Below are 25,471 nucleotides of genomic sequence, written 5' to 3'. Positions count from 1 at the left end.
TTCCTGAGTCCAGTAATTGAAAGACTATGGCATTTTAAAGGTTTATACAAGTAGAATATTTAATATATTTCTCAGCATTTAATTTTCCTTATTATAGTTAATAGGATAAAGGAAATGTACTCAATTTCGCCAACTGAGGTTGATGCCCCCAAATCTCCTTCAGGTGACCCTAGTGTTCCATACAAATATTATCACTTTCTGTGAGTACCAAGAGATGAACAAATTTGGGAGGTAATATGCTACGAAAACCGGGGCTTAATCTGTTAGACGTTTATTGAGCACTTACTAAATATTGTTCGAGGCCTCCTAGGAGGATAAGGGTGTCAGCCCTGCCCTCACAGACCTTTCCATCTAATGAGAGAGATAACTAACTCTAATGCCTAGCAGGATACAAGGGGTGGGGATGCACTTACAGAGAACGGAGCATATGCAGAGAACTTAATAGTCTTACTTTGCTTAGTCCCCACCACCGCCCTCAGATGTGGATATTATCACCTTCCCAAATTAGGGAGATCGAGGTCCTGCGAGATTAAGTGACTTGCCCAAGTTCCCACAGAGTAAATCATTGATTCTCCGTGAGCCCAGGTCTGCCTGACTCCACATAGCCCACGTTTTTTCTCTTAACTGAGCCGTGTTTCTTCTCAATAAAAGTAGTAAGAGGCTGGGGTGACTAAGCAAGAAGCAGCTCATTCCAGTGGGGTTGCCGCTGTAGGTATCAGAGAGGGAAGAGGTGGCATTTGAGCTGAGACTCGAAGGAGTATGAGTTCAATAGGGAATTCATGGGGAAGAAAATGTCAGACTAAGGAAACTGAAGGCGTGTGAGGTTGTGAGCTAGCAGTTGGTGTGGCGTGGCTCTGGAGTGAAGGGAACCTGGAGGGATGGAGTGAGACACGGGGAACATGGAGGGTGGATGAGCAAAATTACCCTGCCGGCAAAGGCACAATGTGGCAGCTAAGGCATTTTCTACACAGCAACCAGGCAAAGCATGTCCATCCTCCATACCTCCTTCATGCTAGATTTAACACTACTAGTTCCCTCCTTCCTCTTTCCAAAATGTTCACCTCTTGTCCTTTCTCCCTATCCCAAGCAGACTTAATGAAGGTTTGAATATCATGTCTTCCCAAAACAATTCAGTTGAGCTTGCACAGCATTTTTGTCTCCAAGCTACTCACAACATTTATCTCTAACCAGCTACAGCAGCTACTTCCAGACTCCTGGAATAGCAGCTTGGGACACTGTAACCTTTGTGACTTTGCATGAGACATACATGGAGCCCAGATGACTTGTAAAATCCACCCAAGAGATAAGAACAGGAGTTACTTTGCTGGTTTCTGTGCGAATTCTACGTCATTATTTGTACCACTTAGTCCTTAGGAGAAACATAGTGGTGCAGATACATGGAAGAGACCATTTGCCTGTCCCACCTCCCAAAGAATGGATCAGGGGCAATGGTCCACACTTACTGTAGCCTAAATTATCCATCAGCATAATACAATGGTGATCTGGAAAAGAGGGTTTTTTTGGTGTGGTAGGAATGGAATAAGACTGTGTAGAGTTATGGTGTGAACAGGAAGAACAGGATTAGATGAAATATATATAGAAAACTGATTGGAATGAGATAAGACAGGAACTAAAAAAAAACATGAGGGAGACGGTAGGTTTGGGGGGTTTATTTTTTTCAACACTGGAGAGATGTGATCATGTTTCAATACTGATGGCAAAAGCAACACGAAGGAAGATGCTGAGGCTACAGGAGCAAGGCTAATTGAGAGAGGGATGTCCCTGGGGTGGGGGGAGCCCAGTGGAGGGCATGTGCTCACCTAGGAGAAGGGAAGTCCAATTCATATTGAAATGAATGAAGGGTGTTAGAATGAATGAAGGCAAGTGTTAGAAAGAGGGGACCGTTGAGATAATTTCCATCTATCTTTTGTTTCCCCAGGTGCCAGCAGGAGCATGGGGAAACTGAGGAAACCTTGAGGCAAATACGGTGAAAGCCGGGAGAAAAGTAACTGAGGACCACCAAAGGGCTGTTGCCCTCAGCTCAGGTTAGGACCATGATCAAGGATGGGTAGTAGTTGCAATCCAAGCATTGCACAATTTTCTGCAACAATACTAAGCAGGCTGGGGCACGAGCAGGGAAACTAAATGGACAGATAAACCAAGCTTGGCCTTTTGGTGGGTGAATGGGGCAGAAGTTAGACAGCAAAGGTGTTGAGGATATTGGCAAAAGAATTCATTCAACAGATATTTACTGAGTGACCAATAGGTGTTAAGCATTATTCTAGGCATTAGAGACACAGTGGCAAACCAAACAGACAAGGGTTGTTGGTGGTATTATGCTGTGGAGACAAACAAGAAACAAATAGGCAAACAAGAAAACCATAACTGCTGATGGTGGAAGGAGCGCAAATGAAATGCCGTGTTGAGGAGGAGTCTGCATACTGGTGGGTTGTCCGGAAAGGGCTCTCCAAGGAGGTTGAAGTGATGACCCGTGAGGTCTAGGCAGGGTGGGGACCAAGGGAAGACTCCAGAGTCTGGAGGATAAGGAGACTGAAAGTCTTGAAGGGATCAAAGAGGATGGGACTGCTGGAAGACTGGAGAGCTGAGGTTGGAGCAGGGTATGTATTACATGGTTTCAGAGACTGAACAGTTCCTAACCAATAGCTTGAAAGGATGACATCAGGGCTCGGTAAGATTTTTCTACTTTTCTCAGAATTGCAACTTAGGTCCGAAGCTGACTACAAAAGTACTAAGAGCCCCACATTTTAAGTTCAGAGAAACTTCCAGTTATTGGGAAGCTACCTCCCCTTCAGGTTTGCTGGGAGGTATCCCTGCAAAGAGAAGAAACAAAGCACAGAGAGGCTGATGGCCTGGACATGAGCCGGCAGTCAAGTAGGAAAGGTCTGTCTTCTTTTCACCCTCACACCAAAGCCCTACTTGTCCCTGCCCAGTAGAGGGCAGAGAAGACACAGGTGCTATAGACTGAATGCTTGTGTCTCCCACAAGACACATATGTTGAAACCCTACCCCCATTGTGATGGTATTAGGAGATGGGGCCTTGGGAGAAAATTAGGATTAGATGAGGTCATGAGGGTGGAGCCCTCATAAAGGGGATTGGTGCCCTTATAAGAGTCACGAGAGAGTTTGCTTCCCCTCTGCTCTCCACCATGTAAGGATACAATAAGATGTCTGCAATCGGAAACCGGAAGAGGGTTCTCACCAGAACCTGACAGCTAACTCCCTGGTCTCAGACTTCCAGCCTCCAGACTGTGAGAAATAAATTTCTGTTGTTTATAAGCCCAGCCTATGGTACTTTGTTAGGACAGCCTGAATGGACTAAGACACTGGGATTAGAGTCACAGGCTGGCCTGCATTAGGTAAGAAGGAGGCCTTTAAACCATAGACAAAGATTAGAAAGGACAGGACTGGAATAAGCCTACTCTAAGACCAGAGAGTGAGCACACAGTTACGAGGGTCATGCTGAGGAAGTCTGCTCTTCAGTAATAACACTTTTGGGAGAAGAACTTGCATTTTATGTCCATACCCTGAGTTGAGACTTGTTTTCTGGCCTTAAGACAAGGCGACCAAGGAAGGCCTTGTTTATTCATTCATTCAACACACATTTATTTAGCACATATGATGTGAACTCAGCTCTCGGTGCCAAGGAGACAGAGGTGAACAAGACAGACGAATCCCTTCCTACACACGTGGACATTATAACTGGGGTTGCAAAGTGTGCACGGCTTCAGGTTGAGAGTGATGTTGGGGACCGGGAGAGGAAGGGACTATTCTATACAATGATCACGTGGTTCTCTGGGGCGAGGACACTCAAGCAGGGAGCAGAACAGAGTGAGGAGCGAGCATGGGGACGTCCTCCGGGGAGTTCTCCAGGCAGAGGCTGTGAGGCGAGATGAGCTTCGCAGGGCTGGAGGATTCCATGACAGGAATCAGCCCAACAAGGGGGACATGGTGGGGGGTGAGGCAGGGAGATGTGTGCATGCCTACCCCAGAGGGCTTTGGATTTCAGTCTAGTGTGATGAAAGCCCCTAGAGGGTTCTGAGGAGGAACATAACATGGCGGGATACATCTTGGGGAGACTCCTCTGGTGACTGAGTGGGAAATTGACTACAGGGGCAAGAGGAGAAACAGGAAGCCAATTCATGAGGCTGTAGCACCTCAGGTAAAAGGCAGTGGTAGCCTGAACTAGGTGGAAGCAGTAGAGGTAGAAAGTAGTCATCTTTGGGATATATTTGGATAGTAGGTCCTACCAGGTTCCTGGTCTGTTAAGGAAGAAAAGGAGTTAAGAGCCTAGGATGAAGGGTGGATTCTACATACCTGAGATGAAAAGCTTGACAGTGAGCCCAGGGGTTCCCTGACAATGACCAGGAGGTACTGTGGAGGAGGAAAGATCTGCAAGTGACTTTGGGAGCCAGGAAGACCCCAACCCAAATGAGAGTGTCTACTTGAGAGGAAAGGTTTCAGTGAGAGCCGGGAAATGGATGTCGCACCTGTGACTAGGTTAAGGGTGTGTGGGAAGTTGTTTGCAATTAGGTAGAGGTTCCGAAGAGAACAGTGGGAAAGGTTAGGAGGGAAACAATGACATCTGGTCCAGGGAGAAGGAGGCACAAAGATACAGGAGGCTGGGACTTTGGAGAGGTGGGGAACTGGAGGAGCATTTTTCAGCCTGGATGAAAAATGTGGATGAGTCATGCACAAGATAACCGGCCTAGAAATTTCCAAAGAACTGGACCTGGAAGTCACAGATGGATTGAGGTCTCTGATGGATTGAAGGACTTGAACTTCTCTGGAACAAGCCAGCTGCTCCTGGAAATCCTAGACCAGGTGGGCTGGCAACAGCATTGTTTGGTTCCCAGGAGCCTCACTGAGTGCTGGAAATAGCATTAGCTTCAGATGGATGGCAGGTCTTTCTGGATGGAATCCTTCACAGCTTGTCTTAACTGTGAGTCCAAGGGAATGCGTGGGAAATGGTGTCATGGATTTTAAAATAACTCTAGGTGAGATGATTGTACTTTCTGTTTCCCTTGACTCAACTCCCACTCACTTCTCAATCCACAGAAATCTGATTTTCACCCATTTCATTTCACCAACAGCTCTGGCCAAGTTCACTAGTGGCCTCCATGTTGCTTGATCCAGTGGGCATTTTGCAGTCTTCATCCTTCCTGACATCTCAGTCCTACTGACCACACCCTTCTTCGTGAAGCACTTTCTTCCTTTGGATTTCCACAGTGACACCGCCCTCTCATGATCGCACTCCTACTCCTGTGACCACTCATTTGCTCTGTCTCTAAAATCCTCATTTACTTAGCCTTTAAAATGTTGGGGGTCCTTAATCCTTGAATGTAGCCCCTCTCTCTTTCTTACTTTATCTATTCTCTCCAGGCCACCTTGTTCAGATGCATGATTTCAACTGCCTAATATAATGGAGACAAGTTAAAAATGCTATAGGAGTGTTCAGAGGTGTGCGTGACTAAGGCATAACCAAGGTTGCTTGACTTGGGTCATTGCTACCCAAATGATAAGTGTAACCTTGGGTGGATAACAAAGCCCAAGGAAAGTTTATGTAGAGGCAGAAAAGAGAATCCCAGCTGGAACTCTGGGAAAAACTATTCATTGGGTTGGAAGACGAATAAGCACCAATAAATAAAAGTAAGTGCTGTTATCATGTGTCACAATTACCATTATTCTATAAGTTAAGTGCTTGTCCATACATTTCAAGACCTGTATTCATTACCTATGCATTAACTTTTTATTAGCATTTCCTACATTCCACCCATTGCCTTTGTCCAGAATACTCATGCCTACCTTCCATTCAGCATACCACCACGCTTTGGTTCATCAATTCAATCCGTCATCAGTCATTTTTATTGACTGCCTTTAGGATGTATGGTGATGTTTAAAGCACTGTAATCGATCTCTATCCTCAGAGATTCTGATGTAGTACTGCAATAATCCTACTACTTATTGTTGTCAGCTTTTCCATCAGCATCAATCAGAAAAGACACAAAGGAGCCATATGTTTATCAATTATTTTATCAAGGGAACAAGTATAGTAACATTACTTGCAAATGATCAACAATCATTACTGCATGAAACTAAAAAGGGTATGTTCGACTTATTAAAAATCCACAATATAGCCAACTCTCATGTATAAACAAGGCAGTTATCTACAATGTATCTCATGGCAATCCTGCTGTTAAGCTTATTGATCTGCTCTAATGAATTACCTGCTTTGTTGACATCTGCACTCTTCAAAGTTAACCACATGTTTCCTTGATAACCATTCTCTCTATTTCCATTTATTTGCAGACTGTCTGCAGTGACAATCCAGTATAAAGCGGCTAACGCTCACTTTGGGACCAGAAGGCTCAGGTCCAAGCTTTGACTTGTAATGCATTCAATCATGCACAAAATCTCATTTTCCTCATCTCTGTATCTGTGTGAATAATCCTATACTTCTTCCTCACCTCCCTCCAAAAGGCAGGTGGTGAGAGTATTACTATTAGGAAAAGCTTTGGAAACCCAAACACAGCCATTACGCTTGCTCGCTGGAAAATTTAAGACTCATCTGTTCTCAATAGCTTTATGGCGTGGACTGCAAGAAACTGCCTCATCAAACAACAATCAATTCATTACGCGTATATTTGCAGAATATTAGACATACCTAGTTTCAGGTCTAAACTTGAAGATGCTTTCCACCTAATTAGATGCTCAGAATTGCCCTGGGAGATAAGGAGGGAAGGGCCTATTTTTCCCATCTTGCAAATGAGAAAAAAGGAGGCTCAAGGTTTAGCCAACTGACCAAGAGCACACAACAAGAACATGGCCAAATTAGGACTTAATCTTTCAAATTTTCTAATTCCTAGTTGCACACCCTTCTTTAACAAAAAGGAATAAAGCAGTGCATAAGTCCCTTCTCAGGGCAAGGCATGACAATTTAATAGCCAGAGAAAGTTAATGTACCTCCAAAAAGATTCATTTCTCCCCTACTTATACTGAAGAGTCAGGTTTATTCAAAATCCTCACAAATTGATTTATAACAATCAGGAGAAGGCTCACTAAACTTTCTTTACACAACAAAAATAATAATACTTAGTGTGTACGTATAACTTCATACTCTGTAGATATTGACAATAAGCAACTAAGAATGTATTATAATAGATTATATGTATTAATGTATTATAATAGATGGCTATTATAATTATTTCACAACACGAAACACCTAGACAGGCTTCCTTTTTATTGGATAGAGATGTTTTAAAGATCAGTCTAACAATACCACTTTAAATGTGCAGCGCTCCGAGCCTTATTCTGGTGGAATGCATTCTTAAAATCTTGCACATTTAGGGGCTTCCCTGGTGGCGCAGTGGTTAAGAATCTGCCTGCCAATGCAGGGGACACGGGTTCAAGCCCTGGTCCGGGAGGATCCCACATGCCGCGGAGCAACTAAGCCCGTGCGCCACAACTACTGAGTCTGCGCTCTAGAGCCCGCGAGCCACAACTATTGAGCCCGCATGCCACAACTACTGAAGCCCGCACACCTAGAGCCCGTGCTCCGCAACAAGAGAAGCCACTGCAGTGAGAAGCCCACGCACCGCAACGAAGAGTAGCCCCCGCTCGCTGCAACTAGACAAAGCCCGCGCACAGCAACAAAGACCCAACGCAGCCAAAAATAAATAAATAAAAATCTTGCACATTTAATTTACAGTGAGCTTCCATAAACTGTTCTCCTTAGCCATCTCACGTGATGGAGGTCGGCACACATGCTGAAGCTTAGCTGTAGACAGACACTATACTGTGCGTTCTAGTCCTTTCCAGCATTCGACACAGAAGATTCCAAACTCTGACCAAACGTGGACAATCTCTTGGACCCAGTGAACTGAAAAGCTATCGACCCCGGTTTAAATCCTCAAGTTTTCAGGGAGAGAGAGTGATTCCAAAGCAGCTACTGTAGGAGTTTATCTGCATGGGTAAGATATTACATAGCCTGACACACTGTGATGCTTGGGAGGTGAAGGACGGGTTGGAGACAAGAGGGTTTTGATGCGCAAAGGGGCAGAGACCAAAGGAGACTCATGTGCAAGCTCTTCATACTTGACTTGCCAGATCCTGGCTGGGCTGCCCTAGTTGGTTTTTATGAGTGTTCAGTTCATTAATAAATGAAATGCAAGATCCAAGCCCACCTTTTTAATTACAAAGTGCTTCTCCCTCCCGACAATCAGACTTCTACTCATTTCAAGGCTGAAAAAAAAAATGTCATCATTATAATTCCTAGTAGCTTGCTTCTGTTTCCGCTTCGATAGATACCCTGTAAATGGGAAGTCACATAACAGCTTTGCATCCCGTCAAGTTGCCTCCACACGAAAACAGCTGCAATGCTTATCTAATTAAACCCCAAAGCCAAACTGTGAGCTTCTGCATCAATCATTAATATTGTATTTTGGATCACTTTAAATTCTGACTGGGAGTTCGCGGCTCCCCACACACTGGTCTCTGAAGGAGATTTTTCAAATAATCTTTAAGCGGCGTTGAAAAAATAAAACCAGCCACCTGCTGTTTGATGAGAGCTCCACTACCCTGCTGCACCCTGATTAGCTGTTAATACTAATTGAGAAATGAATATTGCTTATTCCAAAATGTGGAATATTTTTTTATTATTATGAAAAGGAAAATGCTGTTCTTCTTGACTCAAAAGTGTGGCTCCTTGCCCAAATTTTAAACAGCACCAACAGAATAGCGGTTTCTGGGTCTCTCTTCTATAGTCTGCAGAGCCATTACACTGAATCACTTCTTTTCTCTGGGGGGCCATCCACAAGTTAGTGAGCTGTGATCTCTACGTGGGATTTGCACATGCATACCCTACATCTGGAACATGGAAATGCTCTTCACAGAGATCTGATGGCCCAGAAACATTTATGTAAATTTCTGTCCTGCTAAGGCACACGTTGATGAACTTGGGTTCAAGCTCATAAACCAAGAGGAACAGATTCCTACATCGCCATTCTAATAGACTAAAGCCAACAGGCCAAGCCAAATAGGACAGTTTAGACAAAGAGAGACTGGCAAAAACCAAATGAATGTCTGCTTCCTTCTAGCATTCTAGGAAAAATACCAAGCAGCTGTGCCAAAACATACTGCTCTTCTTTGTTAGGAAAAATACTTTGACCTACTCGATATCAGGGGATGCAGTCACCTGGTTTAGTAAATATATATGCAAGACAGGCTTCCTCATGAGGAGCAATTGACTGCAGAAACACAACACGCACCTAGCTCAGCATAAACACAGCTTAAAAATTATAGGGCAGTAGGATGAAGTGTGGGAACCATGAGGTTCTCCTTCCCAAAAGCCGAGAACGACTGGACCTTTGCCAGGGTACTGCCTGGCAGTCAACCACATCTGCTACAGAGTGATGGGGAGTCTCAGGGAATACAAATAAGGGAAAGAGTACGATTCAAGAATAGCAAAAATAGAAGGAAAAGACAGGGTGGCTTATTGCAGAGAAGAGAAGGCTAAAAGATTTAGGAACAGTTTGAAAGCCCATATGAAAGACCTTCATGAAGGGAGTAATCAGAGGTATCTCCCAAGTCTGTTGAAGATTTGGGTGCAGGGGTTAGGACTGTCAATTTAACTAAGCTGAAACTACATCTCCCAGAATTCATTTGCGTGTGTGTGTGTGTGTGTGTGTGTGTGTGTGTGTGTTTTTGAGACTCTTGGGGGAGGGAAAGAGACATCTTGCTGGAGATTAGGAAGATGGAAGTGAAGTAGCAGCCATGCTACTGTGCAGGATTTGAAGGTCAGAGCAGGGCTGGAAGGCAGCTCTGTCGCAGCCCCTGACATTGCCGTTGACCTGCCTGCTTACCTTGTTGGCCTGAAGCAACTCTAGCTCCTGCTAAACCCGCTCCTTCAACTTCTGTGACTCTGAGGCCAGGAGAGTGTCTATGTCACTGACAAAGGGTGCCAGCTGCTTCTGGCAGACACCGCCACCACCGAAGTGGGGGCTTAGAAGGCTGTCAGAGGCCACAGATCCCAGCCAGGACCCGTGGCTCCCAGCTGGTCCTTCTTTCCCCACTTCCCAACCGTCTCCCTCCCAGCCCCTAATCTCACCTACCCTCCTACGAGTGGCATCACCTTGGCCACGCTCAGAAAGAAGAGTACTTTTCTTTGGCCCGTAATGGTTTAACTACAACATCTTAGATAACTTACCGTGCAGCTCTGTAGGGATTGGGGTGGGGTTGGGAGTCCGTCTACAATACTTTGTGAGTCATAAACAGTCTGATCCAGAGACCTCATGCTTGCTTCCTGTAAGAATATACATAATTGTTTCAGACTAACCTATTAAGTTGTAAAGCAGGGTGAAATCTCACACGCATCTCAGTTTCAGACCTAACACTGTTTACACAGATCCCCATCATGTCCACATCCTGAACCCATTCTTTGATAATGAGACAAACCAGCAGAGCAATCCCCCTTTCCCTGTTTCCTCTATTTCCTAAGCAAGGCAAAACAAGAATGTGCCAGATTCTCTGCTTCTACTAGAATGAACCCTCAGAGGTGACTGGGAAATGGAAGACTCCATCAGTTATACTTTTTCTCCTCCGTGCCATTTCTACAATCCACACGAGGAAAGAATTCTGTGTCCTTCTTCCAGAAGACTCTTTTTCAGTAACATCACTCCAGAGTAACATCACTCCTCACTAAGTGTTCTGCATCAATGCAGATTCTGAATCCAGCTTCATCACCTGTCAGCTCAGGGACCTTGCGCAACTCATTTCTGAGCCCCAGTTTCCTCACATGAAAATATGAGAGAATGTTACTTGCTCTGCCCACCTTACAGGGTGGGAGCATCAAAGGAAATGGAGTCTGTGCCCATGGTTCATAAATGTAAAGGGCTCTAGGGCCCAGCTCACTCTGGTTACTGAAAAAGATCTTGATTTAGTGAAGCAATAAATTGGGAGTCTCTACCTGATTATCATGGTATCCCCGGGGCCTGCATACCAAGGGTGAGCCTCTCAGCTGTGACAGACCCTTCTGCATCCCCATTTCAAGAGTCCATTTATTTCCCTGCATTGTACTCTAGTTTTTTCCCACTGTAGGATAGAACCTAACCTTCAATCTCAGCTAGTATGACTAGGGCCTAACCCTACTAGTTTTCCTTCAGTCTTTCTCTAGAGGACTGGATTCTGCTCCCAATATCCCCTACCTACTGGATGAGTTCTTTTCTAGGAGATGACAAATTATCCAAAATCATAATATCACACACCCACCCTTCATTTTGCTGTCTGGCCTATCTCCTTTATGGTCGGGTGACCTGCTGCTGAACTGGAACCCCACCGTCTCTTCTGATATCAAAAGTTGATAATTGCTTGTGATTTAGAAAATTGTACTTGACTCCCAGTTGAGCACTGCGTCTTGGAGCACCCAACTGTCCTTCATGGGCCAGCATTAGAGGTAATGTCCTTTCTCACTTTCCATCCATGCATTAATTACTCTAATGGCCTTGTTCTTTTCCTGTCCCGCTATCCTCACCTTTTAGTGGACAGGGTATATAATTCCTTATCCCTGGACTGGCCATGTAACTTACTTTGGCCAATGGTTGTTAGCCAGTGTAGCACAGAGTCCCAAAAAGCACTTGCACATTGGTGTTCGCTTGCTCTTGGGCACAGTCATGACCGTGCGAACACAACCAGGCCAGCCTGCTGGAGGGCGAGAGGCATATGGACCAGGGTTAAGTTGCTCCAGTGATCAGCCAAGGCTGTCCTAGAACAACTAACAGCCAATCAACCTCCAAATATACAAGCTCACCCAAAAACAGTAGCATAGGTAATAAACACTTTATTTTAAGCCATAAAGTTTGGAGGTGCGGGATAGGTAGCACTACTATGGCAATAAATAACTGATTCAGAAGTTGGTACACAGAGTGAGGTGTTGCTATAACAAAAACCTAAAGTATGTGGCATTGGCTTTGTGACCAGGTGGTAGGTTTAGCCTAGAAAAATGGAAATGAAGCTCTTGTAGGAACCTGGAAAAAATGGCAAAAAAACTGTTATAAAAGGATGGAAAACTGGTGACTCATGCTATCATAGTGGCAAACTGTAAAACGGAAGATAGAAAATGTTCCTGATGAAACTCTGGACTTTGGCAATGAAATTTCAAGGCAGAATATTGAAAGCGTCAGTTGGCTCTAGCTAGCTGGGTATAACAAAGTATTACAAGGAAAAAATGAACTCAGAAAATAACCGGACAACTTGCAAGTTGAATTCAGAATATAGAGATGCCATTCTCTGCTAATTTGGAAACTAAAACTGTTTTTCATCTCCAGCCTTTTAAGCCAATAAAATATTCTCAAGTTAAGACATGGCCATGGATACAGACCAAATTATGGGTGTACCCATGAGACCCTTTGTTAAGACTTCTTGGAGCATTAAGGAGATGCCTTGTAGACCCACTAAGTTCAACAAAAGGGCTTTCAAGATTCTTAAGGACATCATCCCACAGCAATATAAAAAGCAGAAAACATCAGGGATTAAAGAGACAGAGAAGCATGTTTCTAAAGACTGTGGGCTTTGGTTTTTGACACATGGAGTACCTGAACTAAAAGGAACCAAGAGTGTTTAAAATGAAAAAAAAAAAAAATTAAAAAGGCTTCTGCATACCCAACTTTCCACAAGAAGCAGGCTGAGAACATTGTTCAAAGGGTACCTCTTCCAGGGACTTCCCTGGCGGTCCACTGGCTAAGACTCCATGCTCCCAATGCAGGGGGCCCAGGTTCAATCCCTGGTCAGGGAACTAGATCCCACATGCTGCAACTAAGAGTTCGCATGCCACAACTAAAGATCCCACGTGCTGCAACTAAGACCCCACGCAGCCAAATAAATAAATAAATATTTTTTTAAAAAAGGGTACATCTTCCACTCCCTCTTCAGCAGTGATCAAGGAGTAAAACTAAGGACAGCTCAGAGGACAGAGATAAGCGTAATAAAGAACAATGGATTGGGGAACCACCCATAAAAAGCAGAATCTAGGTCTAATCAAGGAACACTCCCCATTCCCGAGGCACATTTGGCCTTGTGACTTGCTTTGGCCAATGGGTATTAGCAGGTATATTGCAAGTAAAGTCCTGAAAAGCACTCACGCTTTGGTGCTTGCTCACTCTTGCCCTCTGCCATCCTCATGAGAAGATGCCTGGGCCAGTCTGATGGAAGGTAAGAGATGTAGGAGCAGACTGGAGCCACCCCAGTCATCCCAGCTGAACTCATTCCAGATCAGCTGACAGCTGGGCAACCACCCCAGACGCATGAGCAGTAAATTCTAACCATGATAAGCCTTGAGTTTCGGAGCGGTTTGTTGTACAGCACAGTTCCCAAACCACCGATACACCACTCCTCCTGGTCCCACGTGCCTTCCCCGCAGCCACAGTCTCAATGTGCCTCTTACCTGTGGCCGCTCTCTTTATAATTTATTTTCATCAGAACCCTCACTTCTATCCTTAGTAATTTTGTTATAGATTTATGCATGCTTGATACAGAGTCCCACCTGAGCTACCTTCCTATCAACAGAGATGTTTTCTATAATCAAGGTACACCCCTCCCCACAGACTCTGTCTCGGCCACCACGTTCCAACCACGTGTCCATTCTTAGGTAACTGAAGACCTTGAGCATGCTGGTGAGACAATCTGTGTCTCATTTTCCTCATCTTTACAATGAGAATATTGGAGGATACTTAGACACAATTTACACTTATTTAGGAGTCCCTTCGTATCATGTTAAATGTGTTTTTGTATGTCATTCATTGTCCTAAAACAGGACGTGGTGGATGTTGTTATTTCTATCTCACAGACGAGCAACTATGGGGTACAAAACTTTTCCAAAACTCCCAAAGTCATCGCGCAAGTGAGCAGCCGAATTAAAGTTGTCTTCGCCTTTCCAAAAGAAGAGAAAACCAGAAGTAGAACCAATAACAACAATGCCCCCCTCCACAAAAACAGAAAGAACTGTTAAGTGCTTCCATAGGAAGAAGCCCAAGATTAATTTATTCTTCTCAGAATTAAGAATGATTTGTAATATTTGGCAGTAAGGACTATAATATGTTTGACGTTTAATAGACTTGGGAGATGTAATTAGGAACAGCCTTGCTTGGAAGTGACTGTTTTCTGTGAATCAGGAATTTTGCCTCTGGGCACTTTTTCTCCACTACTCGTAACTAAACTCTGGAGTTGGCAAACAATTCCTTTACAAGTACTGCTCTTTTCCCTGCTGGTTAATTCAACACAAGCATTTATCGATTAGTGTCCACGTGCCAGGCACTGTGCACTCACTTTGCCAGGCATGCAGTTTAGAGCCAGACAGTCTGGTATCTGAGCTTTGAAGGCCAAGAATCAAACACTTATGTCTGGCATTTTCTAATTAAGTAAACCACTTCTATATAACGAGTGCCGGGTCTCAAAATACAATGCAACTAGTGACAAGCTGAGTGGCCTCACAGAGAAGTTGGCGTGAGAGTCCTGAGACCAGATTAGTAGTAGAGGAGATGATTCCCAAGTCTAATTTTTTCCCTCCTGTGAGGCTCCGAGCACGATGCCTGGCCCACAGCTGGCTCTTGTTTCTCCCGCTTGCTATGCCTTGGAGTCTCCTAGGGAACTCTTTAAAAACAGAGGTGCCCAACAACCCTCTCCTCCCAGGAGATGCTCATCCAGTGGATGGGGGGTGGGAGGAACTGGTCTGTAGTCTTTCAAGCCCTGCAGGTGATTCTTTACACAGTCAGGGATGAGAACCACTCAGTGTGAGCTCTATACATACTTTCAATGTATGAAAAATGGATGAGTAAATATTATTAAAGTAAATGGGTACCATACTTTTTAAAGCCATTTGGTACACTGCTGAGTACAAATTCTAAAGGCAAGAGAGGAATAGGAGAAAGTGTAGGATCAGTATTATATGTAGCATTATATGTAGGGTCAACAACATATATTATAATAGGGCAAAAATCTTACTAGAAGAGGGAAGTAACATGGAGTTTCTTAGGTTGAAAATGAGGACCCTTTTAACAGCAAAACATTTCTTAGGTAAGATAGTATTTATATTTTTATAACCTTTTTATTGAGAAAATACATTTTTTAAAAAGCCTCTATAAATTTGTCAATGTTTTCAAAAGATTGAATTTTATTAATTTTAAGTGTCTACTTTCATTTGAAAAATACTCATCCATACATACCCAAGACATTTTTTTATTCAGCTTACAGACAATGTTTAGTGGGTATGTGGACTCAGTAAGTAAATCACTGACCCAGTGGAATTCATGGTCCACAAATCAGGAACCTCAGACACAGACCACCTAATCAGCAATGAGACTAGAAGGAAATGTTTACTTAAACTGAAGAAGAGGCAGAATTAGACTATTTACTGGTAAGGAGCATTTTAGATTTCTACATAGTGAAAAAAAAATTCACCAGGACCAAATACAAAAGTTTGGTGTTTTTTGATGAGCTAAGTTACCATTTCATAGAATAAGTCATTTTAGTATACTAGAGCAAAAGAAATAAATTAGACTAGGTCCTGAGCAATAAAAAATGACACAGAGAATATCTGAGATAAATCTGTAATATTTTCGCAGAATAGGATCAAATTTAACATGATAATATCTGGAGGGACATGACCACCGGGAGAAAAACCATTTGATTATTCAATTTTGTGAAAAGGTACTAATATAAAATAATAGCATTGGTTAAGGAAGTAATGTCAAGTGCATAGTTGAGAAAAGTAAACAACAATAACAAAAAGCCCATAAGAAGTCAACAGATTATATTTTAAAAACTTATCAAAAGTCCAGGAGAAAAATGTATACTCAAGATCAAAAAGTGGTTCTTAAATAGAAAGCATTTGTGATTGAAAGGCAAAATAGGAGAGGCTGTCATAGAAAAAGAAAAAATCATCTTATTATTGAATGGATAAGCCACTGATGCATGAAGTTCACAGAAATCACCCGGTGACAACAGAACTGTTGCTCTGCCTTTTCGTGTCTTCGTGCCTTGTCACATGGCCCTGAGCTGTTCTCAGGAAATTATTAAGTTAAAGAAGTGAACAAAGTGGTAAGGTTAGGGTTCAACAACATCCAAGGCTCACAATTCCACCTTTTTTTCCCCACATACACTTCACCATATTATTGGCCTGGTCTGGCAACAGGGCATGATTATAATCAGGGTGGGACATGACTTTACACAGGAAAGTCAGGAAAGGCTTTTTCCAGAGGTGATATTTGAGATCAGATCCTTATTATGTTCACTTTGTTTTAATATGAAGTGTATTTTTCTAGTTGTTTGAAAATTGGTGATTGAGAAGTAGTAAGACAAGATTTGCATTTCAGTCATATTCGGTGAACGAAAAAAGTTGATTAAACAGAGCTCTCACTCCCCATCTGTACCACTCACACAAGCACAGGTTACAAGTGGGTTAAAAAGTTGTATCTCTCGGGATCTCACATCAGCTCTCAGAGCAGGTGTATAGGGACATCTCTGAGCCGAAGCATTCAGTGGCAAACCAGGTTTCTCATACAACCAAGAAGCCGGTCCACTCTGTGGGCACTGCTGTACTTCTGCCTTTCACCTTCTCTGAGCCAATGCACACTCACAATCAGACACCTGGGAACTTCTGTATGGCAAACTGACAAAGGATAATCATCTTAGTGGCTTGTAATTAAGTAGAGTGGTAATGTTTGGAAGTCAAGTTTAGCAGTACTTAAACTACAAACCACTTTTCACTCGCCTCAATTCCTGCTGATTGCTCATCGGAATGACTCCCAAAACTCTTGGGAAAGCAACAAGGAAGGTTGCAAAAAAATTCTGTATTGTTAAGGCACTCTGTAATGAACCAGTTCCTCGCCACAGCAACAGAGCTCTGCAATCCAGGAAAAAGCTTTTAATAAATGTTTTGGTAAATAATCTTCACAATGATCATTGTGTTATTGGCTAAAATGGTGTTGAATAACAAGGCCTCCCCACTAGCCAAAAGGCTTCAAAAGACAAAAAGGCACTAATTCAAAGGAGGCTGTTGTTTTTAATTCCAACATGTTTCTGAGAAATCCACTTAAACATTTGCAGCAACAATGGAAAATCTTTAAGCAGACAAATGAAAATTTTCTTTTCATTGTGCATTGAGTAGTCAAATTGCACCCAGTATCATAAAATGAAAGCAGTTTGTTGCTAGGCAATTCCATGAATAATCCCAAATCGGGTTTTAACCAGACTGATGAAAGTGCGCCCCCTTAATTTGTTTTTTCAGTAGAACACAGTTTTTGCTTGAGCAACAAAATATATGAACTGATCATATGGTAACAGAATTTTGTGTAGCAATAAATAAATCTTACCCCAACACTGACTAATGTTTAATGATCTGCATAATTATTGCTGTAATGCATGGAAATCAGATGTAAATGAGATAAAGCCTAGGCAATGATTGCACTTGGCATTATGTTAACACTGCAGGTAAAAAGTAGCTCTGGGATCAGCCTGGGAGAAGAAAGAATAGAAAGCAGCTCTGAACTGCTCCAGAAAGACCTACTAGATTCATGGACCAAATCATGGGTCTCCCTGATTTGAGAAATGGCATAACTATTGGCCTTTGTTTCCAAGGAGAACATTGAAGGAGGCATCATTCCATTGGTTTGTAGGTTTTAATATATTTGTTAAAGGTTAATCAGGTAATTGGTAGTTACATCTGATAATGAGAAACTTACACCTTTCATGTTATTTAAAAACAAAGTAGGGACTTCCCTGGTGGCGTAGTGGTTAAGAATTCACCTGCCAATGCAGGGGACACAGGTTCAATCCCTGGTCCAGGAAGATCCCACATGCCGCGGAGCAGCTAAGCCCGTGTGCCACAACTACTGAGCCCACGTGCCACAACTACTGAGCCCACGTGCCACAACTACTGAGGCCTGCGCTCTAGGGCTGTGTGCCGCAACTACTGAGCCCGTGTGCTGCAACTACTGAAGCCCGCATGCCTAGAGCCCATGCTCTGCAACAAGAGAAGCCACCACAATGAGAAGCCCACGCACCGCAACAGAGTACCCCTGCTCGCCGCAACTAGAGAAAGCCCACGCACAGCAACGAAGACCCAATGCAGCCAAAAATAAATTTATTAAAAATAAATAAATAAATAAAAACAAAGTAAACAGATATATAAGCATACTGAATTCAAAGGGAATAAAGGTGACTCTAACTGAAGTATTATCAGTATATAAGTATTTATGGTCTTAGTTTTCTTCACTATCTGTCTGCAAAGTTTATGCATTTATTTGAGGATGCAAATATGAAAAGTCACATAAACAAGTATGGAGATAAATGTTAAGGGCAGCCTTCAATCTTTAAACCAAGTATAAAGCTCTTTCAAATTTACAGTGTAATATAGTTCCTTCCACTTATATGTTTATTAAATACCTTCAATAAGCAGTTGATGGGTCAGAAATCTGCTTTTGTTGAGATTTTGCTTGCTGATGGTACAAATGAAACAGTGTGGACCATTTTGCCATTCTCCTAGAAACACAATGAAGCTTTCATCCAGGCTCTCACAGTGGCTTTTAGTTGGATTTGGGTTTTAACTCCTAATGTCTATCAGCAATAAAGGAAAACTAGAGCAGAACATTTCCAAGGATATTAGGGGATTTAATGAACAAGAATAGCATTTAAAGGAAGAGGGGGAAAGAGGAGCAAAATGAACTTTCCTATGCTTTTCCCTGTGAGAAGTACCCTTGTAATTATGCATGTATCTTAATTAAAATCGCATATTCATGTTTTACATTTTCAGTTGGCCTTGTATAATTAAAACGGCATCACATCTGATGTATCTATAATTATAGCCAAATGGTTATGTTAATGTTCATCTATTCCATGCTAAAAACCAACAAAAACCCACAAAGAACATTTCTTTAAATTGTTTCTACCAGAAATTCAATCTCCAGATATAAAAGCTCAATGACCATGTGTCTTGAAAATAAAATATCTTTGAGATCAATAGTCACAGCTTTAAGTATGAGATCCAAAAATCCTGGTGCTTGCAAAAGCATAACCCAAACTGCTTTTAAGAGATAATCTATAGAGGAAAAAAATAAAATGAATCATAGAAGGTCTAATTAAGGTCTTATAGGAGATTTCTCACTAACTTAAAAGGAATTAACAGGAGACAATCATATCTCCTCAGGCTACAATCTTTGAGCTTTAAACCCCCAAATCTTTCTTTCCATTAAAAAAAATTCTTGTATTACAAGATCAGTGCTGAATGTAAAAACCATGACCAAATTGAATGCCTATTATTAAATCTTTACTGAGAAATCCTTTCCTAACTTTTCCCAATAAAAGAATCACAAAAATGAAAGCACTTCAAAATATAAAGGTTTTGTGTCGGATATAGTAACACTTGACTTTGGACCTTAGGCTGCTTGGGGGGATTTCAGGTGGGAGATCACCTGGACAAACATTCAGCACTTAGGTATTCTTGTGGATTGAATTGTGTCCCCCCAAAACGATATAGAATGTAGGAGTCCTAACCTCTGGAATCTCAGAATGTGGCCTTATTTGGAAATAGGATCATTAAAGTGTAATTAGTTAAATTAAGATAACGTCGTACTGGAGTAATGTGGGCTCTTAATCCACTATGACTGGTGTCTGTATAAGAAGAAGGAAATTTGGACAAAGAGACATCCAGGGAGAAGGCCATGTGAAGATGCAGGAGAGCTTTGACTGAGGAATCTGCAAGCCGAGGAACGCCAGGGATTGCCAGCCGCCACCAGAGCTAGGAGAGGAGCACAGGACAGATTCTCCCTCAGAGCCGCCACTAGAAACCAAGCCTGCTGGCACCTTGATTTCAGACATCTGGCCTCCAGAACTGTGAGAGAATAAATTTCTGTTGTTTTAAGCCACCCAGTTTGTGTTACTTTGTTAGGACAGCCCTAGGAAACTAATACAGATGTCTACGCAACTTGGAAGCTTGTCTTACCAGAATTTCAACTTGTATCCACATCCTACAAGCTGCATTAACCAACATTTTGCTTTCTTATAAATTCAAGAAAGAGTCTTGGGTTCTGGAAACCTTAGAAGCCACCTTTCTTTCCTTAGTTCTCCAGGAAACAGGCAAGAGGAAAACGTTCTCCCTGCACAGTTTATCCTCCAGTATTAAAATCACTCGCGGTACCTGCCTGAAAGGTCTCTAGGTTTGAACCCCAGGAGCCGAGACCTGGCGTTTGAGGCAGTGTAGCTGGTGTCACTCTCCCTCACACCGGAGGCCATAAGGTACAGCCACTTGACAGAGTAATGAACCTAAGTGTCTGGCTGCCTTTCAGGCTCACACGTCAAGTCTGAGGGAAACTCTCTTGTGAACTGGTAAAGAGAACAAAGAAAAGAAAATCTTTAAAATGAGTACCTGTTCACAGACACTGACGCAGAAACATTTTAGACTAAGAAAGTGATTTGGAAACACAAACCCAAAAGAACCACACACCTTGAACCTACTACACACAGATCAACATGCCGATGGCTCAGCTGGGCATCAGCACCTCTTACATTCCAATAAATGTTCATAGATGTTTTTCTGTGGATACACAGAGGGGCTGAATGCACAAATCCACATTCCAACACAATCCTAAATAGGATGCACATAAACAGAGGCCTTGGAGAGAAGGTAGTAGGAATCATAGATTAAATTCTATAGCGTTTTTTATTTTACAGAGCATTTTCACATATATTTCCTGGTTTACTTCTCAGAACAGCTCTGTTAATTCCACTATTTTAGAGATGTAGATAGTCAAAAAAAAATTAAATGACTTGCCCGTGGGCACACAAAAAGTGTAACTCACATCAGGCCTTCCAACCCACATCTCCTGATACAAATTCCCAAGAGAGAGATTCTCATTGTCCAAGGTGATAAAGTGTCCAGTCTGATTCAGTTGCCTGTAGCAGACTCTCTAGGCACAGGCTTACCTGCTCTTCTTAAAATTGTTAGGTGGTCCTGTTACTGTGACATCACTTTTTTTTTTTTTTTTTTTTACTTACTAGGTCACTGGTTTATTATAAAAAGATGTAACTCAGGAACAGCCAGATGGAAGAGGTGCTTAGGGCAAGGGATGTAGGAAAGGGAGCAGAGCTTCCATGCCCTCTCCAGGCATGCCAGTCTCCCCCAATTTCCACATTTTCACTACTCTGTAACAGGTTCTGTAACACCACTTCTGATAATGTCCTTTGCAGGGAAATTTTTTCATCATCACCATCATCAACAAACAGCATTTTTCCTTGCTCAAATGAGAAAGCTTTATATTAAATTGTTTTCTTCTCAAAGTAAAATTCTAGGGATTATCTCACAGAACTGTTTCTGAAGAGGGGAACTGGGATTATGGATGGCCCTAGCCCTACCATGATTCCAGATGTCACCTGGGGTATCAGAAATATAAGAGATCTACATGATTGTATTTGACTGTCCTATAGACCATCCTATAAACCAAGAGACTCAAACTTGATTGTTCACATACCCCATAAAATTATTCGGAAAAATAATGTATCCCCTTTGCACACTTTCAAATTGACATTTATACTTCTTTCTTCATAAGCTTAAATAGTTGTAAGGAGTGTGACTTCTAGCAGATTGTAAATGCTAAAATTTAAAAATTAAAGCTATGGCAACCTTTTAAATATATACGATGAAATCTAAGTTGCATAATGGTTTGAAAGCCACCTGTCAGGAAACAGTTGCTTCTTCTTGTTGCTTCTGACCCTGGTGACAAAAGTACCCTACAGAAGCCAGGGCCCTTCATCACAGAAGTGAACAAACAAACCTGGCCCAAGAGTCAGAGAAGCTAAAAGAGCATCTGTGGAGAGGTGGAATACCTGCAGACCCAGGTGCTGCCTCACATCAAGATGAATTAGTAGATCAGGAACAATGTGCATGAAATACAAAATAGCTGTCACTTCCCATCCTAACTAGAAACATACAGGAAAGAGAATCCTGAGAGACATAATTCAGCCTAGGCAAGTAGACACATTCCAAAGTCATCACACCATAGCCCTTGCCCGGCACGACGAGCCAGCCCAGACATGAAGCACATGCTGCCCGCTGTACCCTGAATAATGAAGTCTTTTGTCTCTGACCCAGGAATCTTCTGTCTCCTACCAGCATCCATGAATGAAACTGTGGCAGGCTAACTTGCTAGCTTGCAGGGAAAGTAGTATCTCAGACTCTTCACAGCTCTTGACACTACTATTATCAATTTAACAGAATATAAATGAGCTTTCTAAACTTTCAGAAATGTTTATATTTCCTTTCTTTTATTCATATTTCCATTACTTTTCCTTTAGATTTGAACCCTAATGTAAAAAAGTTTAATGCTTGGAAGTCTTTTATTGATCACATCATCACTCTTTATTCAACAGAAATATGTCATAGAAATTATGTTTTTAAAATTTGTTTCATTTCCTATGATTATTATGTCCTAAGTTTTAAAAATTCTTCCATATAATGTAATCATTAAAATTACTATTAGTAAACAACAGATCAAAAATGTAAATGTATTTCAAATTTGAATAAATAATAATCATTAAAAGAAAACTTTTATTGGAAATTAATCATCTATTAATGCAATACTGCTAAAATCAATCCATTCAGAAGCTACCATGTATATTTTTGTTAACAAGAAGTTGACAATATTAAACATTTTATAGCATGAAGTAAGATTAAGACTGACTATACCTAGAATAAATATTTTGTAATATGATATGATAAAATAATTTTTAATCATCTAATTGAAAAACACATCCTGAATCTAAAAGAAATGGCATAAAAGTTTTGCCCAAGGGTTTTATATAATGTATTCTAAAATTTTCGGTTCTAGAAGCATTCCACTTACATTTAAAAGGTTCTGCAGAACTAACCTGTCAGGCTGTTCAAAGTTCTCTTCTTTCCAGCTAATAAAACAGACTAAGGATGAGTCCTAAGAATAGCTAAAGAGCTGCTTACAGTAAAATACATGAAAAAGGTCATTTTTAGCATTCATTATGTCTTAAAGTGCACTTTGCTTTTGCTCTCACAGAATCTTACATTCTTTGGCAGAAGGAAAGGAATGTAGGAAATGAAGTCATTAAACAAAAATTGTCGTAAGTCTCACTATTCCTATATCTGAACCAGAACATCCCACCCTGGCCTAAAACACCAAATTTTACCCTCAATAGCCTAGTGATAGAGAAATACAGGAATCCTTACAGGTTTATTGACATTCATTAATATTTAAAGAGGGTCTCCCTCCCTTTGTTGGAAGCCCAAGAGGTTTGCACATTTTCAATCCTTGGATAAAATTTGGGAAGGGTTAGGGGTCTGATTCTGGCTTATCAACTGGAAGAAGGGCTACCGTGAACTCAGGCAAGTTCTCCAGGAATGAGTTATAGGAGAAAGGACCTATGGAATTTAAGGATCTGAACACTGATTCCCTGAAAATTTGCCATGGCCATATACCCCTTGAAAAACATATTCCAGTTGAAACCACTTCTATAAACGCCTTGAGCTTCTACCAAGAAGCTCCACCACTGGGCGATAAATCACAGGAGAATGAGAATAGTGGGATAGAATAGAAGAATAAAGCTGGCAAGAATGCGGCCATCTGAAGGGGTTAGGGGGTGGCTTTCAGTTGGCCAAGGGCAGCGTGAATTGTGAGCTCCAAGGCTCCCAGGAGGTGGAAGATGGGTATACTGGCTTGGTAAAGGGGTCTAGGTGGGGTCCCAATGGCGCCCACTGCACACCCATGCCCTGGGCTAAGGGCTGAGGATGCAAACTTAAGACGAGCCCGTGCCTTCCGGACGCACTCAAACACAGGATGTATACGTGTAGATAATAATTCCTCTTAGATCTTTTTTTTTTTTTTTTTTGTAAAATAGTGCCCTTTCTGTCCTGTTCTTTGAGAACACAAGTATATCTTTTATTTCATTCAATAAACATTTGTCTGCCCACGATCAGCCAGGCACTGTGCTCAGAGCTAGGAAAAAGATTAGAAGGGAAAGCAGGTAAAAGAAGGAAGTAGGGCAGCATCCCTGTCTCAAGGAATCTTTACCATCTCCCTACCTGGCACAGTGTTCATGCCTAACCAACATTTATCAACCCTTATTTACAGGCTTACTCATTTTTTCCTACATATTTTTTATTGTGGTTAAAATATATATAGCATAAAACTTACCACTTTAGCCATTTTTAGGTGTATGATTCTTGCTTACTCCGAAAAGCAGTGCTCTCTTCTACCAAGAGCTGGACACTTACTGTGGTAATAATTGGAGTCAGATGACCCTGTCTTTGAGCTTTGGGGGAAAAAATCCCTTAGGCTCTGGAATTCTTACTGCAAAACGAGTTTTCTGCCATGCTACCAGTTATGATTTTTTGGTACAAATATCTCAGGCATTCAACGTGTCCATGTGCAGAGGGGAAAAATTAAATTACCCTTCACTGGGCTAACAACATCAGCACTGCATTCTGATCCTCTAATCTCCACACGCGCTACCATCACAACGGATGGGGTTTCTGTTTGCTGAAAGAATATAAATAATTAAAATCCTGCAGGGAGCAGATTTTTGTTTACAGGGCTCCACTGTCATTCTTGTACCTGGCGGGAGTATGGCAAAATGACATGAGTTTATTAAAAAACAAAAATTGATGGTTCCAGCTCCGTTCCTCTGTCCCATGGAATGAGATCACACAACGGCTGCACAGAAGCCAGAGCTGTCAGTATTTAAAGTGCTGTCGTTGGAATGAGTAGGGAAGCTAAATTTGGCGGAATGAGTTCTCAGATGCACAAGCTCCCCGTCGTGCCCAGCACTTCCTGGACATCACCACCTCTTAGAGTTCAGATGTTCACGCTAGGAAATGTTGCCAAGCCCAACCTTAGCCCTTGTTGGATGTTCTGTTTCATCAGAACATTTATGATCCCCCCGCATTTCTTAAGATAGAAGCTTACACTGCAGAAACAGTCTAAAGCATACCCCCTACATACAGACTGATCTCCAGATTACCAGTGCAATTGCTGCCTTTGTATACTTATGGACTGATGTGATAACTGAAAATAACTTCCATTAGCACTATAAAAACTCCAGCTGATACCAAATGAATTTCATTTGATACCAGCAGAGAAAAATATTGGCTACTGAGATATTCTTTGTTCATGGTTATTTACAGTTAGCTAGAATCCATGTACAATTCAGCCAGCCAGAAGGCGCCAAATGATTTTCCTCACTCGAGGACCTTGTGTGGAAGGACTTCCACAAAAGGCTGGCTCACCTTTATTTACTGAAACATAGGGACCATTCTTGTCACACCTGGTCCACTACAATACATGGAAATGTCTAGCAATTAAATTCTTTGGTGTAAAAAAGGTGTAAACAGGTGTTTGAGAGACGTGTAGTACCTGGACTCTGACATTTTCCCTCCCCATCACCATCC

General features: G+C 42.0%; 1 long non-coding RNA gene across 7 annotated transcripts in view; it reads right to left on the bottom strand.

Moving 5' to 3' along the window:
• LOC137751759 (uncharacterized) overlaps positions 1 to 24,275 on the bottom strand; it is a 107,472-nt gene extending 83,197 nt beyond the window's left edge. For 4 of the 7 annotated variants that reach the window (XR_011070946.1, XR_011070950.1, XR_011070944.1 and 1 more), the window contains exons 1-2: positions 22,902 to 23,000; positions 10,223 to 10,318 (exon numbers count right to left, since the gene is read on the bottom strand). This is a non-coding gene — a long non-coding RNA (uncharacterized lncRNA). Of the gene's footprint in view, positions 1 to 10,222; positions 10,319 to 13,151; positions 13,213 to 22,901; positions 23,007 to 24,218 lie in introns of those variants that run through there. The other 3 variants (XR_011070949.1, XR_011070945.1, XR_011070947.1) reach the window with 3 other exon arrangements.
• Positions 24,276 to 25,471: the final 1,196 nt, after the last annotated feature.

Source organism: Eschrichtius robustus, chromosome 18 (genome assembly GCF_028021215.1).
Source record: "Eschrichtius robustus isolate mEscRob2 chromosome 18, mEscRob2.pri, whole genome shotgun sequence".
Lineage (NCBI taxonomy): Eukaryota > Metazoa > Chordata > Mammalia > Artiodactyla > Eschrichtiidae > Eschrichtius > Eschrichtius robustus.
The sequence above is the reverse complement of the archived record's forward strand: the minus strand, read 5'-3'. Positions and strand labels throughout refer to the sequence as shown.